We start from the raw sequence: 17,775 nt of genomic DNA on the forward strand, positions 1-17,775 counted from the left end.
CATGCACAAGTAAAGCACTCAGGTGTTGCCATGTCACATGTGAGTTTCATCAACCTCTAAAATGGGCGTGGTTTGTATGATGTGACAAGTGGTTATGCCCCGGATGTCCCTCCTCCAGAAGTGACGTGATTTCAGGAAGAATCTATAAATGTTCCTGATACTATTACAGGACCGGAGGCTTCAGATTATGCTTCTCTTAACTTTACTGCAAATCACAGCAGCCATTAAAAACATACAATTAGTTTAATGAAACTACATTGCCCATGATGCTTGCTCATAAGCCACGCCTCCACAGCCCATAGGAGCCGTCTGTGCAGCCCCATAATCCTCTTTCTTTGCTGCTCACAGCAAGAGTTAAGTGCACTATTCATTATCTCCTTTCCTATGTCTAAGTGATTTTTACTGGGGTATTCTCAGTCTGTATTTTCATGCAGTATCTATATGCCCGTTATTCTTTCACTCTCTTTGGGTTATTGTGCTTTATACATTATTATTATTGTGGTTTTTCCTGATTGGCGCCTGCGGCGCGATAGCAGCTTAAGTGCCCTTTGCTCGCTGGAGCCTCCCGACTGTGTTCGCGCCCTTAAATCCCAGGGCGGCGGATGCGAGCGGATCGCGCTTTGTGACATTAAGGATTGCAGTCACTGACCAGAGTGCTCCGTGCCTTCACGAACCTTTTGAAATCTATTTCTCAGCTTTCTCCCCTGAAGCGCTTAAGCGCGAGCGTCTGGGCCTCCCTCGTAGCCCACCAACGCCGTCATTGCTGAGTGGCTCACGGCCGGTGTGCGTGCCCAAATCGTGCGCAATTGGGCTATATTTGGGAGGATTTGGGGCGCGATTGGTCTGCGCACACCGGCGCGAAATTCCCTTCACTGCCTGCACTCACACGATCGCCGGAGCAGTTACCTTTTGAAAGATCGCCTTGGTTGTCTGCATAAACCTGCCTTTAGGAGTGCGCACACGCTCCCCATAATTCATTGGCATAGGCCACTGGCCTGATGAATACAGCTTTGCTGAGGGGGTACATTTGTTAACATCTTGTTCTTTGGCGAGTGTGCATGTGGGCTGACCTCCCCCTACTCCTCCCTGTACAACATATTCTGCTTTTTAGGTCGAAGGCCTAAAAGGCTGCGCTTGCGCAGACTTAGGTCTGAGATTTAATGACTCTCAGTAGCGCAGAAGGTCCCGCCTCCCTGCCCTGTCTCTCCTTCATTGGCTGGCTTCCTAAACGGAGGCCAGCCATTGGAGGAGAGATCAGTCACTCCGATGTAGCCCCGTCCTTTTCGGATTTGGGGGCGTAATTTTTGATGTTCTTTAGACAGTGACGTTGTGCGTCACTCAGAACATCAAAACCACGCCCCCAAATCCGAAAAAATCTCGGAGCTTTTTTCGGCCATTTTGAAGCTCGCTTCTCGACATCGGACGTCTCACGAGGTCTGCTTTCCGTCCTTTTGCCCCGCTTTCCGTGTCCTGCCCTCCTACGCTGAGTCCAGAGGTTTCCAGTAAGGTACTGAGTCATTCCGAAGCATCGCTGTGCATTTTAAATACATTGATGACGTACATAGTCCACGCAGGGGCCTTCTACGGTGTGATTAGTGCACAGAGACGGGCCGTTCTGTGGGTTTCCTGACACACTTTGTCAAGAGTCATCACTTCACACAGTGGCAGCAGCTACCAAGCGGGCGTGGGCCCTAAAGCAGGCAACGAGAATGCCCACCCCTGAAAAACAGTTGGGTATTGAAAGACAACCATAACTGAGGTACAGCGAGATCCATCCCTAGGGCCGGTGCCTCTGCACCAGCTGCTCAAATATGTAGTACCCTTCAGAAGGCGGTTGCTAACATTTCTCTCAGCCTAGGTGCAACCCTTGGAAGTCAGGTGCCTTCAACACGCTCGTGATGTGCCCAGAGCGCCCCCTGCCTTGTAATCTACTTACACGGAATCCCCTGACAGAACGACAGGACGTGACAGCCTTTGACACCGGCACGTCATCCCTGGCCTGTTAACAAGTCATTGTTTGGGTTGATTAACAAGAAACTCAATCAGCGTCAGGCTAACAACCGAAGAGCCAGGCTGATTTCCAATCAGAAACATGAAGAACGTTAGACTGCGGGCTGCTCGTCTTCCGAAGACATGACGTCACCACTTATCAGGTGATGCGGCTGTTGGACTCGGACAATACAACTATGCATACATTAACACCGCACACCTGGGAATAAAACAACGACTGTGCTGCACACCTTCAAATATTGCGCACTTAAAAAAAATGATGTCATGCCCACCTAACAACACACTAAAATGATGGGTGCATGTTCTCATGAAATACACCGACACAATGCACATCGAACACACTGAAATAAAACATGCATTATAGTTCTTCTGCACAGGAGTACACGGTGTGCATATGGCGCAGAGAGCAGAGCTCTGCTGCTGGGCAGAGAGCGCGCGCACAGCTGGGGTCCACACCACACACAGGGGAGACACGAACTACTGCACGGATGGAGGGGATACGACCATGGAGCCCTTCAGCCTGCCTGTGGTTCCGAAGGTGGGGCGCCCTTAGCACAAGATTTCACCAAGAAGTTTGGGGTGTGATAGGTTCCCCACAATGAAAACTGTCCCCTTTCATCCCGGGGAAGATTTGATATTACCACAAATATGCGCGATATATTTCAGAAAACAATGGATGTGCGAGAATCACACTCTACCGAAAGCACTGCGCGCCTCCCCCTGCACGAAGCTGTCACTGTGCTGCGGCCCAGACCTGCACTCAGACACCAGGCTCCAGCAAGACACCTCGGACCTGCACCCGGACACCTGTGCCTACAGCTCTGACCAGGTTCCAGCAGAAAACCTCGTAGCTGAACTCAGACACCCGGCTCCTGCGAACACGTCGACCTACACTCCGACACCCGGCTCCACCAGAACACCTCGACCTACACTCCTCGACCTACACTCCGACACCCGGCTCCACCAGAACACCTCGACCTACACTCCGACACCCGGCTCCAGCAGAACACCTCGACCTCAAGCAGAACACCTCGACCTCACTCGCAGGATAACGCGGGCACTTCCTGTGGTAATCCGAGCCAGACTTGGGAGGGAAAGGAGGAACATGGAGCACTCGGCTCTTTTTTGGATGAGATCGCACCCCAGAGGAGGCCAACATACAGTGACGATTTAATGTTACACCCACCACAGCGACGGGTGATATTCAGGATGAAAATAGTGTAAAGCCAGTCCGTAATGCTAGAAAAAGGCCTTTAACAGATAAGACTACTTGTAACTACTTTACGTTGGCACAAGTAGGTTGTTTTTCCGTCAGTATTATATGGCACGGCCGATGTTAGCTATCTCAATAGACTATACAGTTCGAGTTCTCAACTATCCGTCTAAACTAATTCACTTATTCGTTACTAGGGATTAGGAACACAGCAATTGTACCTATTTTCTGCCCGTGTGCGTGAACTTTTTACTCAAAGATAATTGTATACTTTTACCAAGTTCACGTTTTAAATTCTATTATCTTTCACTCTTATTCTCGACATACACTGTTTGGGAACACATCGGCCTCATTAATCAAACGTCATCTCTTGTTTATTTTGCTGGTCTGTGGTGAGTGTTCCCTGCACTCTCTGCCAGTACCGTAAAACCTCGCTGCGCCATGTTACCCCCGAGCATCTCGCCTCTCGCCCCTCCCCCACACTACCATCATGCAGCCTGGTCCTAGCAGTGTGCCATGCAGCTTACTGTGTTGAGTTTACTTTCTTTATGTCCTCGCTGGGTGCCTCCGTCCGATCCCACCAGGAGGTCCCCCCTCGCCTGGGGTAGTGGTCTCAGGACAATCCTTTAATGTGTACAAAGTGCTGGCAGACACCCCCCCCCCCTTTCCCTGAGCCTCGCCCGCGCTAGTGCCTGTTGAGTACACATCTCTGTGTGATCTTGGGCGTGCGCAGCGGGGGTGGCTGATGAGCCCTCCGTGCCCTGGTCTGGAGATCTGTGGGGGGGGGAGGGTGGGGGGGGGGGAGGGAGAAGCCCCACACTGCCTCCTCATAGCGTCTCCCAGGTGAAAACTTGCCTTCTAGCCGCTCTGTATTCTGTTCTGCGTAGACATGTGACTGCCAGGCGGACAGGCTCAGATATTTCTGCTCTAGAGTTCACTACACCCCCTGGGCCTCTTGAAGCCTCACACTCCCTCCTCATAGTGCCTCCTCGTTGAACACTGGACTTCTCGCCACTCTGAGTTCTGTGTAGACAGGCTCAGACATTCCTGCCCGGCTCTGGAGCTCATTACACCCCCCCTGCCCCTCTCTTGACGCCACACACTGCCTCCTCACAGCGCCTCCTGGTTTGCCACTGGACTTCTAGCCGCTCTACATTCTGAGTAGATATGTGACTGCTGGGTCGGACGGGGTCAGACATGTCTGCCCGGCTCTGGGGCTCATTACACAGTCTCCAGGTCTCTTTAAGTCCCACACTGCCTCCTCATAGCGTCTCCCGGTTGAACACTGGACTTCTAGCCGTTCTGGGTAAACATGTGACTGCCGGGGCGGACAGGCTCAGATGTTCCTGCCCGGCTCTGGAGCTCATTACACCCCCGCCCCCCTTTCTCGGACTGTGGGCCTCTTGAAGCCCCACACTGCCTCCTCATAGCGCCTCCAGGTTGAATGCTGGACTTCTAGCCGATGGAGGTACTGTCAGACATTTCTGCTCGGTTCTGGAGCTTATTACACCCTCCCTCCCCCTCGTCCCCTGACGCCCCACACTGCCTCCTCACAGTGCCTCCTGGTTTCACCTGGACGTTCTACGAAATAGTACTATTAAAGTACCACCACATAATCGGTTCACGTAAGTACAATGGCAAAGGAACCGAATGTTTACATTTGTATCTTATAATGGTGCACCCTTCATTTGCAGTGCCGCTATTGTGATAAGTTTGCAACAAAGAAGGTAACCCACACTTCTAATGGTTTTACACCATTCTGTTCACGGTGAACAGATAAACAAAACTTAATATGTTTATCAAGGCGATTATTTGCGCCGTTTTTATTTTTCAAATTTTGTAGAAAAATTGTTTGTGTGTACAGAGAAATCACACTGCTATTTACATAATAACCAACCAAATTTAGCTACACAAATCATAAATTTACAAACATAAACAATATGAAAAACAGTGCGTGAAAAAGTTTTTTGTATACAACAAAGTGAACATATATCATGAACGTGGGGAGGGAAAGATGTCAAATTATTTTTTCAAAAACATCAACAAACGCAATTAAGCAAACTTTTTCAAACCATAAAGCAATTATTGCCCAAGGAGCAGCCTTTCAATGAATCTGCATGAAAAACAAAATAACCTCTCGGAAACAATGTTTGTAAGGTTATAGATTCCCAAGTGTTTTAGCGTATTTCCAAACTTAGGACGTAATCCTGTTCGCCTACGCGTTTCGAGTTTGCAGGGTATCTTCACAAACTCTCTTCAGGGCCAAATGAATTCTTTCCCCTGTTTCTCAACCTATTAGTGAAAACACAAATAATTGCGGACACTCATTATAATTTGCTCTCCTAAGCCCACTCGTACCCTCTCCTATGTACAACTTAAAATTAGGGAAACATACCTCAGGGGACTTGAGGTAAGATCAGTATGTCCGGAGTGTAACGACAGGATTTTTCGAGTCTGTGCGTTTTCTAAAAAGACACAAGTGGTTGTGTCAGAAAATGTGCTATTGATGATTATTAGCCAGCTCATTATGACCGTAGAAGTAACCAAACAATTCCTACCTGGATACGTGATTCGGGAGGAATCAAGTGGATTCTTCAATTCTGTGGTCAGTGTTTGGCGTTAATTCGCTTCGCAACCTTTTTGTCGAGGGAGGGTCCTGCATGGACCCGGTTTCCCTTAACTGATCATTATCTTTATCTGCAAGTGAGAAAAGAAGGACCGGGCGCCCTTGTTTAGAAACGCACCCGTTCGGTAGTCTATGGGTTGCGCGGCTCGTCTTTTGACAGCACGTACCTGCTAATGTGTCAGCATGTTCCACTTCCTCATTCCATCAATTAGTGTGAGCGGCATACAGCTCCAACAGTCTCTCTAAGAGGCTCGCTGTTATGTAGCCAATCACGGGAGGAACATTTTGAAAACCATCCGTGGTGCATTGTGGGACCTGTAGTTGAATTACCTGTGAGTGAACTTCAAAGTCTAGAGATTTCACTCATTGAGTTAAGGCCCGTATTGATGGTGTCAAAGCGGAGTATCAGGTACGCCTCTTTGCGCAAGAGTGCTTGCTCTATATTGGGCGATCTATGTTGTGGATCTAATCCAGACAAGACCGTCCATTTGAAGTCCGTTTCTTTGTGGCTGGCAGCTAAAAAATGCTCCACCATTGGGGCGTTCTGGACTTTTTTCTTTAGTCTCGAGCGGTGTTGCGTTATTCTGACATTTACTTGTTGACAAGTTTTACCTATGTACAATTTGTTGCACGCACACAAAATCCCGTAGATTACGTTTTTACTCTTACAGTTTGTATGTAAACTGTGTCTCCATTTGATGCCATTGTGGCAGAATTCATCTCCTTCTACAACATTATGGCAGGCCACACAAGTACCACATTTGTGATGGCCTGTCACAGGTTTCAGGTTCCATTTGGAAATGAGGTCACTCTTTGGTTTGTGTAGAGAGCTATCAGCTCTGATGATTTGTTGTCCGACGCTTGGATTTTTCCTCATTGCAAAAATAGGTTTTTGCAAAGGGAATTCGATCCCCTCCAATAAATGCCAATTGCGTAAGATGATTTGGCGAAACTTGTTCGTGTGCGCCCCATAGGTAGTCACACAGACCAGTTTCTCCAATTCTTTTTTCTCCTTGATTGTTAGTAATTCTTCTCTGGGAGTGTATCGTGCTCTTTTCTTAGAGTGTTTTAAGAGTTTAAGTCCCCTGAGGTATGTTTCCCTAATTTTAAGTTGTACATAGGAGAGGGTACGAGTGGGCTTAGGAGAGCAAATTATAATGAGTGTCCGCAATTATTTGTGTTTTCACTAATAGGTTGAGAAACAGGGGAAAGAATTCATTTGGCCCTGAAGAGAGTTTGTGAAGATACCCTGCAAACTCGAAACGCGTAGGCGAACAGGATTACGTCCTAAGTTTGGAAATACGCTAAAACACTTGGGAATCTATAACCTTACAAACATTGTTTCCGAGAGGTTATTTTGTTTTTCATGCAGATTCATTGAAAGGCTGCTCCTTGGGCAATAATTGCTTTATGGTTTGAAAAAGTTTGCTTAATTGCGTTTGTTGATGTTTTTGAAAAAATAATTTGACATCTTTCCCTCCCCACGTTCATGATATATGTTCACTTTGTTGTATACAAAAAACTTTTTCACGCACTGTTTTTCATATTGTTTATGTTTGTAAATTTATGATTTGTGTAGCTAAATTTGGTTGGTTATTATGTAAATAGCAGTGTGATTTCTCTGTACACACAAACAATTTTTCTACAAAATTTGAAAAATAAAAACGGCGCAAATAATCGCCTTGATAAACATATTAAGTTTTGTTTATCTGTTCACCGTAAACAGAATGGTGTAAAACCATTAGAAGTGTGGGTTACCTTCTTTGTTGCAAAGTTAATTGGGCCCTTACCCCACTTCTGTCCGCGTGGGCCAAACTCCTTTTTGTTACATAGCTATTGTGATAAGGACATGCATGTTTTCGTCTTCAAAGCACTTCATTTCTTGCTCATTTAGTAGCCAATTATAGGGCCGTCTAACGTGCTGCTCAGCCATTTTTGAAGTCTACACGAGTGATTAAGAGCCATGCGAATATTGTCATATCTCCCTTCCATTCTGGTTACAGTTGCGTGATTAATTTAGTTTTTGGGGCGTTTATTTCACGTATACATCGCTGAAACTGACCGTGCTAAATATCCTAACTGAAAACACACGTTTTGCAGAGAATGAATTGAAAAGAAAGCAAGAAATATTAAATATATTACATTTTCTGTTTGTATTACAAAATGCCAGCAGGTTAAAAATACATTGGGAAGTCTTCGGTTGGGTTATTTCATGAGTCTCTCTAGTACAAGTCGCAGGTAAACACACCGGTTTGACACTAAACTTTAAAGGCACCGTAGGTGTTCCTTTATTACTTGTGCCTGTATTTGGTGTATTTATTTCTAACTTTTCAGAAAACGGGCTTTTTAAAATATATAGTTTGCTTGTCGACCTAGAGGGACTACACTCAGCTGCAGTTTCCGGTTCGTGAATATTAGTCCTTCGGTCTCCACCCCAGCAGTCATTTCACAGCAGCCATTGTCTGCTGGAGCGTCATCCCATGCATTGCGCAGCATCGGCCCACTTCGGAGGCAGCATGGCGGAAGGTAACATCAGGGAATGGGTTGGCTCGGACACTTCTGCTGTTTATGGATTGTAGCCTGCAATATTGGGAAAGGACCTCTGGGTATGTAGCGCGCTATATAAATCTTTTGACTTGACTTGACTTGACAAGCCCCTGCGTTCGAACTCTGGTGGGGCCTAGCCAGACTTTCATCATTAGGAGGACGATAACATAAGTAATCTGGGGAGTGAACTAATGCGTTAAGACAATTCTGTTTATACCATACACTGTAAATAATCACCACTATTGTCAGTTCAGTGTACTGTTCCAGCCCGCTGAACAATTACTGTCCCAGGGCAAAGCCTACTCACTTAATTAACACACTACATGGAGCAGCGGAAAGGTGCAATTCTATAGCAGTGTGCGTGCACCTCTGAGGGTTTGGAAGGCGATTAAAGATTGTGTATAACAACTGTCTTACATGTTTGGATTACACTTAGATATTACATTTTACATCTTCACAGAATTTAGGCACAAGCGGATCAAATCTTCTTCACAAAACCACATAATTCCCCAACTTCCAGAGTCATCAACTTCTCCACAAAATGCATCCTGTATCTCGAATTTTGTATTATTGTAATAAATAGATTATTGTTTTAGAAGTATTTCATACTCAGTTCTGTCAAGAGCTTTGTCTTAATATATCTAGTAATTCAAAAAGAATGTGCCCTAATAATTATGTGTTTCCCTCGGTGACTATGACTGTCATATCAAATATCCCCCTTTTTTCCTTCCAGTATTGGACAGGGTTATCCTAAAATGATGTCCGCCGCCAGAATTCTTTGTGGAATAATGGCAAGGGGGTAGGGTTTAGTTCGCCACTACCTAAAAGTCCAAGTAATGTGGTGCAACCTGTGATGATTCCCATGCCTGAGCGTGGGTGAAGGTAATGTGCATTGCCTTATGTATAATTTACCCAACAGCAAAAATTCTCGTAATGTATCTACCCGCATTTTAGTGGTTCAAGAAACGTGCTTTCTTCCCCAACTGCTAACAAAGATTGGTACATAACTCTCTCTACCTCACTACTCCACTCTATCTATCTCACTACCTCACTATCTCACAACTTCTCTCTCTCAAAACCTCACTACCTCACTACCTCACAACTTCACTCTCTCTCTCTAACTCACTACCTCAATCACTCTCTATCTCACTACCTCACTCTTTCTATCTCACTAACTCATTTTCACTCTCTCTTTCACTACCTCTCTCTCTATCTCACTACATCACAACATCATACTCTGCTTATATCTCACTACCTCACAACATCCCTCTCCCTCACTACCTTACTCTTTCACTACCTCACTCTCTCTATCTCACTACCTCACTCTCTATCTACCTCACTCTCTCTCTATTTCAATACCTCACTCTCTCTCTGCTAATGCAATAGGTATCACATATGCAAAAAAATAAGCTAATGCCAATAGAAATGACAATGCCATTTATTTAGCGATACAAAAAAGATAAAAATATAATGAGCAATACCAATAGCTCTACCTAAAATATTGCCGAGACCATTGCATTGTAAATGCTTGTTCAGACTGCTATTAATTGCATAAGTCATTTCTGCACGCCATGGAGGATTGGGTGCAGTATCCCAATGATGAAGAGGAGGATGGATATGAGGGACAGTCTAATGCTGTCATGGAGGATAACCTGGTAGAGGCCTTGGATGCTTCAGTCCAATCATCCGTTAATAAGGCTATTGAGAATACGGTCCCCCAGACCGTCCACCAGGCGTTGGCAGCTGCGCTGCGTCCAATTAAGAAACAACTAGAAAATTTCGCCAAACGCCAGGGGTATGGCAAGGAACCTGCAAAGAAGAAAGCTGAGGCTTCTACTTCCTCTGTAAGAACGGATGCAGGCCGCAAATGGCCACACGTTCAAACCTTGTCAGCGCTGCCTAGCAACGCTCCTGATGACCACTCTTATGCTGGCGCCAAAGCCAAAAGTAAGCAAAAAGTGCACATTGATACTGATACCACTACGACGGGCACGGACACTGATACGGATACCTCGGAGGAGCCTCCTCCACCAAAAAGGGCAAAGACATCCACTCCATCAGGCTTGGAGCCTGCAAACACTCCTTTCACATTTGACCCCTCCGATATCATGCATCCCCGGACTTTGGACTGGGTCCCGCCGCCCGAGGTCTCTGATTACATTCACGATAATCAGCGCAAAAGTTTTTCTCAGGAGGTGCGCAGCCGACTTCGGTCGGAATGCCCTAGACCGGACATCCCGGACAAGGTAGCGGAGACGCCAGAAATTGACGCAAGTCTCCTCACCTTTTTGAAAACGTTTTCCAAAGATCCGAAAAGAGGCATTGATCGCGCTTGGCGCGGATGCCAAGATAAACTTCTAGACGTCATCGGACCCTTGGCGAAGATTTTGGAGATGGCCCTGGTGGCCAAAGACAGTTCTACTCCGGTAGACCCTGACATCCTTGCGGGCTGGACCCAACGGGCGATTTGCCTGCTCGGAAACGACAACTGTGCGATTTCGTCCGAAAGACGTAAGTCGCTTCTAATTCGCATGGACAGCAACCTCACGGAGCTGGCGGATGCAGAACCCAGACCCCTAGCCGATGGTCATCTATTCGGGGAGGACGTGTCAAAATACGTCGGGACCTTTACGTCCCTCGACAAAGCCCAAACAGGTATCAAACGGGTGTTTCACCAGGGGGTTTTTAATAGGGCCGGACGAGGCAGAGGTCGCTCGTCAGGCCGCAACGTCAATCAAGGCCCCCAGTGAGGTGACTTTGGACGTGGCAGAGGGGAGTGGGATTCCACCCGCGGAGACACCTTCTACCCCTCACGTCGCAGGTTTAACCGTGGACGATTCCAAGGAGGTAGCAACAGGGCCAGCTTCAAAGCCCAACAGTCCTCAGGTGAGTGTTGTGGACAGTTCTCATCTGCCTTTGGGGGGTCGCACACAACACTTTCTTCACAATTGGCAGGCTCTGGCTCAGGACGCATGGGTATTGCAAACAGTTATGGGCTTTCACCTAGAGTTCAATTCTCCGCCTTGTCAGCTAGAGCTTCCCGCGCAACTCAATTTTTCCCTACAAGAATGCAATTTTATAGACAAAGAAATTGTAGACTTGCTGCAGAAACGCTCAATAGTTCTGTGCAACGGGGACCCTCACAGTTTCTGCAGCAACATTTTCCTGGTGCAGAAGAAGGGAGGTGGAAACAGGTTAGTCTTGAACCTGAGAAGTTTCAATCAATTTTTGACTTACAACCATTTCAAGATGGAAGGGATCCATCTTCTAACAGACTTCTTGCAGGAGGGAGATTGGCTAGTCAGATTAGACCTCAAGGACACCTATCTCTCCATCCCTATTTTTCCTCCTCATCGGAGGTTCCTTCAGTTCCGGTGGGACAATCAGTGGTACGAGTATTTGGCCCTTCCTTTCGGGCTTTCATCGGCGCCATGGTGTTTCACCAAGGTGATGAAGCCGGTTGTGGCACACCTGCGGGAAAGGTGTGTGCAGTTGATCATTTATCTGGACAATATTTTACTGATGGCTCAGAGTCCAGACATCCTTCTCCAGCACTTGCAGCTCATGACGGAGCTGCTGCAAAGCTTAGGGTTTGTAATCAACGTCCCCAAGTCAGTCCTTTCACCGACTCAGGTAATAGACTTCCTCGGCTTCACGATAAACTTCCAGACAGCTCAGTTGTGCCTTCCCAAGACGAAGTTGAAGGATCTCAAGAAGGAGATCATAGCGTTATTGGGCAAAAATACGGTTTCACTACGTGCCATAGTCAGGTTGGTGGGGATCCTGGCCTTGTCGATTCAGGCCATTTTTCAAGGTCCTCTGCATTACAGGAATTACAGGATTTTCAAAGAAATCACAAATTACCATCAACCTGAAGTTAATTTGCTATTTCTTAAGGAGAAATCACACAACTTGGGTGCTTTTTACATCGAATTTAAGGAATCGCAAATTGCGATTCCTTAAATGCTTTCGCAAAATAAGGAATCGCAAATTTTGGGATTCCCTATTTTGCAAGGGCCTTTTGGCATGATACATCCCAAAAGGCTTTTTCCAGTTTACGAACGGGAAATGGGCTTCATACATATGCCCCGATGTCGGTGAAGCTGTTTCAGGGGGCTTTGATAATCAGAAGTTACAAAAAGTCATGAAGGATCCGTTTTAGGGTCTATAGGGTTGAAAAGGTGTTAATATGGAAAGGTAAAGGTGCAAAGAAGCAACCTTTTGTCAAATGGCAGGGGTGGCACGAGAAATGTAACAGTTGGGTAAAGGCTCGCTGCCCAAAGTACATAACAAGTAAAGGCTTTGAAGTAATAGAAATATGGAGACCTCATCATTTTAAATCACCTGACCGTCAAAGCTTCATCAAACATGTTTCTCAACAATCGGATTTCTGACTTTAGTGCGAAACTGGGTAAACGTGTGGATTCGAAAGGGGATTGGAAAGTTGCCATCACAGAACCTAGTACCCCCAGACCTGGAAAACCTTTACTAAATCTGAGGCTAAGTTTAGCATTAGGCGGCATCAGGCGGTAGAGTTACTTAATGCCGGATTTCCTTACGGATCACAGCGGTGAACGATGCCATCAACCAAGCTAGCATTGAAACTTATTCAGATATTCCGCTGTTTTTAGATAGTGTCAGAAGAAAAGTTTTTTTAAGCAGCACCCTCTTTGATACAGAATTTATTCGTCCCGGCAAGTTAAGTAGAGTGTTTGGAACAGTACAACATGTGAAATGTACTGACCCCTTAGATCCATCACGTTTAGATATTAATGTGGGTTTCTACACTTTCTACAGACAGCGATATTATAGAGCTGCAGAAGGTCAGTGATAGCTACGCCTCTTTGCTAAGCTGTGTGCAGGTCAAGGGTGACAATGAGCCATAACATAACGTGTATTTGTAAAGCACACATTCACCCAACAGTATCTTGGCACTGAATAACAGATGTTTATTGTTACCCACCTCAATGGTACTCATTTTATGGACATCAGAAGGATGAAAGGCTGAGTGGACCCGCCGGGATTTGAACCTGTGATCATGAGGTCGAACACAGGCCCCTACCGTGGATGCATTAGTCCAACATTAACCACTTAACCGCGGATGCAATCCCGCTGCGGTGCGGCCGTTTAGCCGAGTGGGCGGGGCCACGTCGGCTAATGACGTGCACAGTACTACTGAGGTAGTTCTCGCGACGGCCGTTGGCCGACGAACGCATGGAAGAGGTTAACACATTTGGTAATATTCAGTATGTCAAGGCTCACTTTTTAGCAAATTTTAACAACCACTTTGACACTTTGTCAGTTTCGATATTTGACAATCAATCGCAGCAAGTGACCTTTAAATACGGGAAAGTGATTATGAATCTTCATTTAAGACCACGACGTGACAGTGAATATTGAAAAGAAATCAACACACTGTTTGTGAAAACAAATGGAGACCCTTCCCAATATTGGGAATATTATCGTAATCAGGCCGGAAATGGAGCACCTATTATGTGTGGCGCCGACCGGGATGCTTTTTTTCTAAACTTATTTGGAAGAGCTATGCCTATCCTAAGGAAGGGATTGAAATAGCCAAACCCCACGTTAAAGTGGCAGCTGCAAATATCGCTCATGCTGTGGTGGGCTCAGTTACATCAGCTGTTGATGAGCGTATGAACAAACAGCACCAAGAAGGAGCCAGACGTCTCTACAGGCCCAAGATTGGTACCAAAAAGAAGCAAAAGGCATCAAGCCGCAGGGTAACACCACTGCCCGATGAAAAAGAAAGCGCAATGGAAAGATTTCTCACAAAAGAAGAAGATCTGCATGTTGGAACAGCTCTTCCAAAAACAAAAAAACGTCTGTGCATATAAATATTTTTTTAACTCAAAAAGCAATAGCGAAGGCCTTTTTACAGGGCGACGAACGCTGGAATCTGGGGATCACGGTTTGATCCATGGTGGCAGATTCGCCCAGCGCCTTGAGACCCTTAGGGGTGATGGTTTGCACCTTACAAAATGTGGATTATTACTGCGCCTCCGGAGAATGTGCCAAGTCGGAGTGAGACTCGTTTTCCCTCAAGCCCACATAAACCATCATTGAAATCTGTTTTTTCTTGGAAGTTTCACCTGAAGCATCTTTAACACCTCTGGCCCCAGTAGAGTTCTTTGTATCTGGATCACCAGACATGTATATAGATCTCAACAATGCTCCTTTACACCTGATTTGTAAAATCACAAAAGCTCCTGGGGCCAACATAGAAGCGGATCCAAAGTAGCAACAATTTCTGACCCCATTGCTACTATTTTAACCAAGTAGGCATCACCCTGGGTGACCGTCTCATAACCAAGGTGATAATATGATGCTTATAGAACCTATATCAAGAGCATTCTCAATTACAGCAATCGCACCCTGGATACCCAACTTTCTGCAGGGCTCTTTTAGAAGGATACTTTTCCCGCATTGAAAATACAGATCTGGATGGTGACTATGAGGGTTTTGTAAAGAGAAGCAGCTTTGCATCTGGAAGTAAAGAGTCTGACCTCCTCGGCCGTATACATTCTGATCTCTTTTTTCAACATAAACTACTTATCAATGGGTTGATCTCTAGGCAAAACTTTCCCGCTACAAAGATGCTGAACAATGTTATTCATAAAGCGAGTGAAAGTGTCTCCCAGCCTCAAATTGGTGCACATTAAAAGGTTTCAAACTATCAAGCAACAAGTGCGCTATTGAGAGAGTGGATTTGAAGATATTCAGCAACATGCATAACTCAGCAAAAAAAGTGACTTTTTGGGCCATCTTCTGAAGCTCATCATTAAAGGCTTTGCTGACAATAGTGCCTTTAGTGGGGTGTATCACAAATCCATTCAATTTCAAACACTATGACATCACCTATGTGGCCCTGTTCCAGTGGTCTGTATATGTAGTCCTCAAATTACCACAATTGTAGAAAGCAGGAAGCGGCACACCAGGAGACAGCACAATTATTTTTGTCAAGTGACAAAGACAACAGGCCGAAACGCGTCGTACTTGACTTTGGTGCACAATAAAATAATTGTGCTGTATCCTGGTGTGCCACTTCCGCTTTCTACAATTGTGGTAATTTGAGGACTCCATACCTATCTCTAACACGGCCGCTGTCGCCGTCAAGCTGGCACCGATGCCGCAGGCTGGAAATCGCTAAGCACAGCGACCTTTCTGTATGTATACATGTGATCAAGGCCAGCTTGGCTGGCCGAAACGCGTAATGACAGGTTGTGGGAAGTTGAAACTGGGCGTCTGAGTCCGGGCTCTGATCCATTGCAAGATCTAAAACGAACTGAGTTTCCCGTGAGAGATTCCTTAAATTGCGATTTTTGCATTTCGGATGATGCATCCTAAATACAAAAATACCGGTCGCGAAGGGGCAGATTCTGAGAATCTGCCCGTTTGCGACCTGTTTTTAGCTTGATGCATGTGGCTGATGGCTCTTTGTCCATGTGGTTTGTTAAAAGCTTGTCTTCCAACGGGGAAGCTTCAGGGAGGGGCCGTTTCTGGTGGGATAACAGCCTCTAGTGCGTGCTTGATCTGAAGCAAAATCTTTGTGCAGGTACCATTTCATAATGGTCTCAGAGTAGAGTGAACAGGATTATTTTTCCCTTGTCCCACAGATCCCCCACCCTTGATATTCCTATGTTTGAGTTTGAGTTTTAAAATACTTGTAAAGCGCTCATGCACCTGCGGTTTCTTGGCGCTACAGCTAACAAGATCCAGGGCTAAAAGACGGGGGAGACTGCTGGGGATTTAGTCAAAGGACTTTGTGAACAAGTGGGCCTTGAGGTGTTTGCGAAATTGCGGGTACAGGGTGATGGATCGCAGATCCAGGGGAAGGGAGTTCCAGAGGATCGGGGCAAGGGTAGCAAATTTCGAACCTCCCCACTTCTTTGTCCGATAGCGTGGGATAGTGAGGAGGGACTGGGAGGACGAGCGGAGTTCCCTAGTGGGTACATAGGGGGTGATCTCTGAAGAGATGAATGCTGGAGCCAGGTCCAGACGGGCCAAGAAGGTGATGGAGGCGAGCTTGAATTGGATCCGGGCTCGTACAGGGAGCCAGTGTAGGGATTTCAAGAGGGGGGAGGAACGGTGGAATTTAGGAAGATTGAAGACCAGGCGGGCCGCCTGGTTTTGTATCTGCTGCAAACGCCGTAAGCTATATGCAGGGATGCCTGCATATAGGGCGTTGCCGTAGTCCAGGCGGGACACCACCATGGCTAAGGTGATGAGTTTGAGAGCTGAGAAGGTGAAGAAACGGGACACCCTGCGTATAGTGCGCAGTGAAAGGAAAGAGGAAGATACCACAGAGCTAACCTGGGAGTGAAGGGTGAGTTGAGAGTTGAGTTTTATGCCAAGAGTTTTGACAGAGGTAGAGGGTTCAGGAGAGGGGCCAAGAGAAGGGGGCCAGAAGAGAGAGGACCAGGGGCTGGATGAACCACCCGTCAACACCAGCTCGGTCTTGTCGGGGTTGAGTTTGAGGTGATTGTGGTTCATCCAGTCCCGGATGTGGAGCATGACAGATTGAAAATTAAGGACAGAAGAGGGGGAAGAGAAGAGGTTAAAGACCAGCTGGAGGTCATCCGCATAGTTAAATACGGCGACCTCCATTTGTTGAAGAGAAAAGATAAGAGGGGCGACATAGAGATTGAACAAGTGGGGGGAAAGGGAGGAGCCTTGGGGAACCCCGCACTGAACTTTCCGGACGTCCGCTGTAAAGTCACCCAGGCGGACGGCCTGGGTGCGGTCGCTCAGGAAGGAGGATAGCCAGACCAAGGCAGTCCCCCCGATTCCGGCCGCCCTGACACGGGAAAGCAAGATGGTATGATCCACCGAGTCAAAGGCGGCAGAGAGATCGAGGAGCACTAGGGCCTGGCGCTGGTTAGTATCCATACCCTCCCTGAGGTTGTCCAAGACCGAGATAACAACGGACTCCGTAGAGTGTGCGGGGCGGAAGCCGGCCTGGCGGGGAGCGAGAGCTCCATGAGTCTCTACAAAGGAGCTCAGAGCGCTGGTGACATGGCGCTCGAGCACCTTTGCCAGAAAAGGTAAGAGGGAGATGGGGCGGAAATTGGCAGGGCCAGAGGGATCTGCCCCAGGTTTTTTTAGAATCGGCACAATAACCGCAGACTTCAAGGGGGATGGAACCACACCTTGAGCCAAAGAACTGTTGAGGAGGTGAAGGGGGGGATCCGGGCAGGTAACAAAAATATGACGAAGAATGTGAGCAGGACAGGGGTCGAGTGGAGAGCCAGATTTAACCAAAGGTACCAAGGAAGACAGGGTTTCCTTAGATATGGGGGGGAAGCCGTGAGTTGTCCCATGGGAGGGGGGCATTGGGGGTCAACAAAGGAGGGAGAAGGGG

The sequence above is a fragment of the Lissotriton vulgaris genome, chromosome 8, assembly GCF_964263255.1.
Source record: "Lissotriton vulgaris chromosome 8, aLisVul1.2, whole genome shotgun sequence".
NCBI classification, from domain to species: Eukaryota; Metazoa; Chordata; class Amphibia; order Caudata; family Salamandridae; genus Lissotriton; species Lissotriton vulgaris.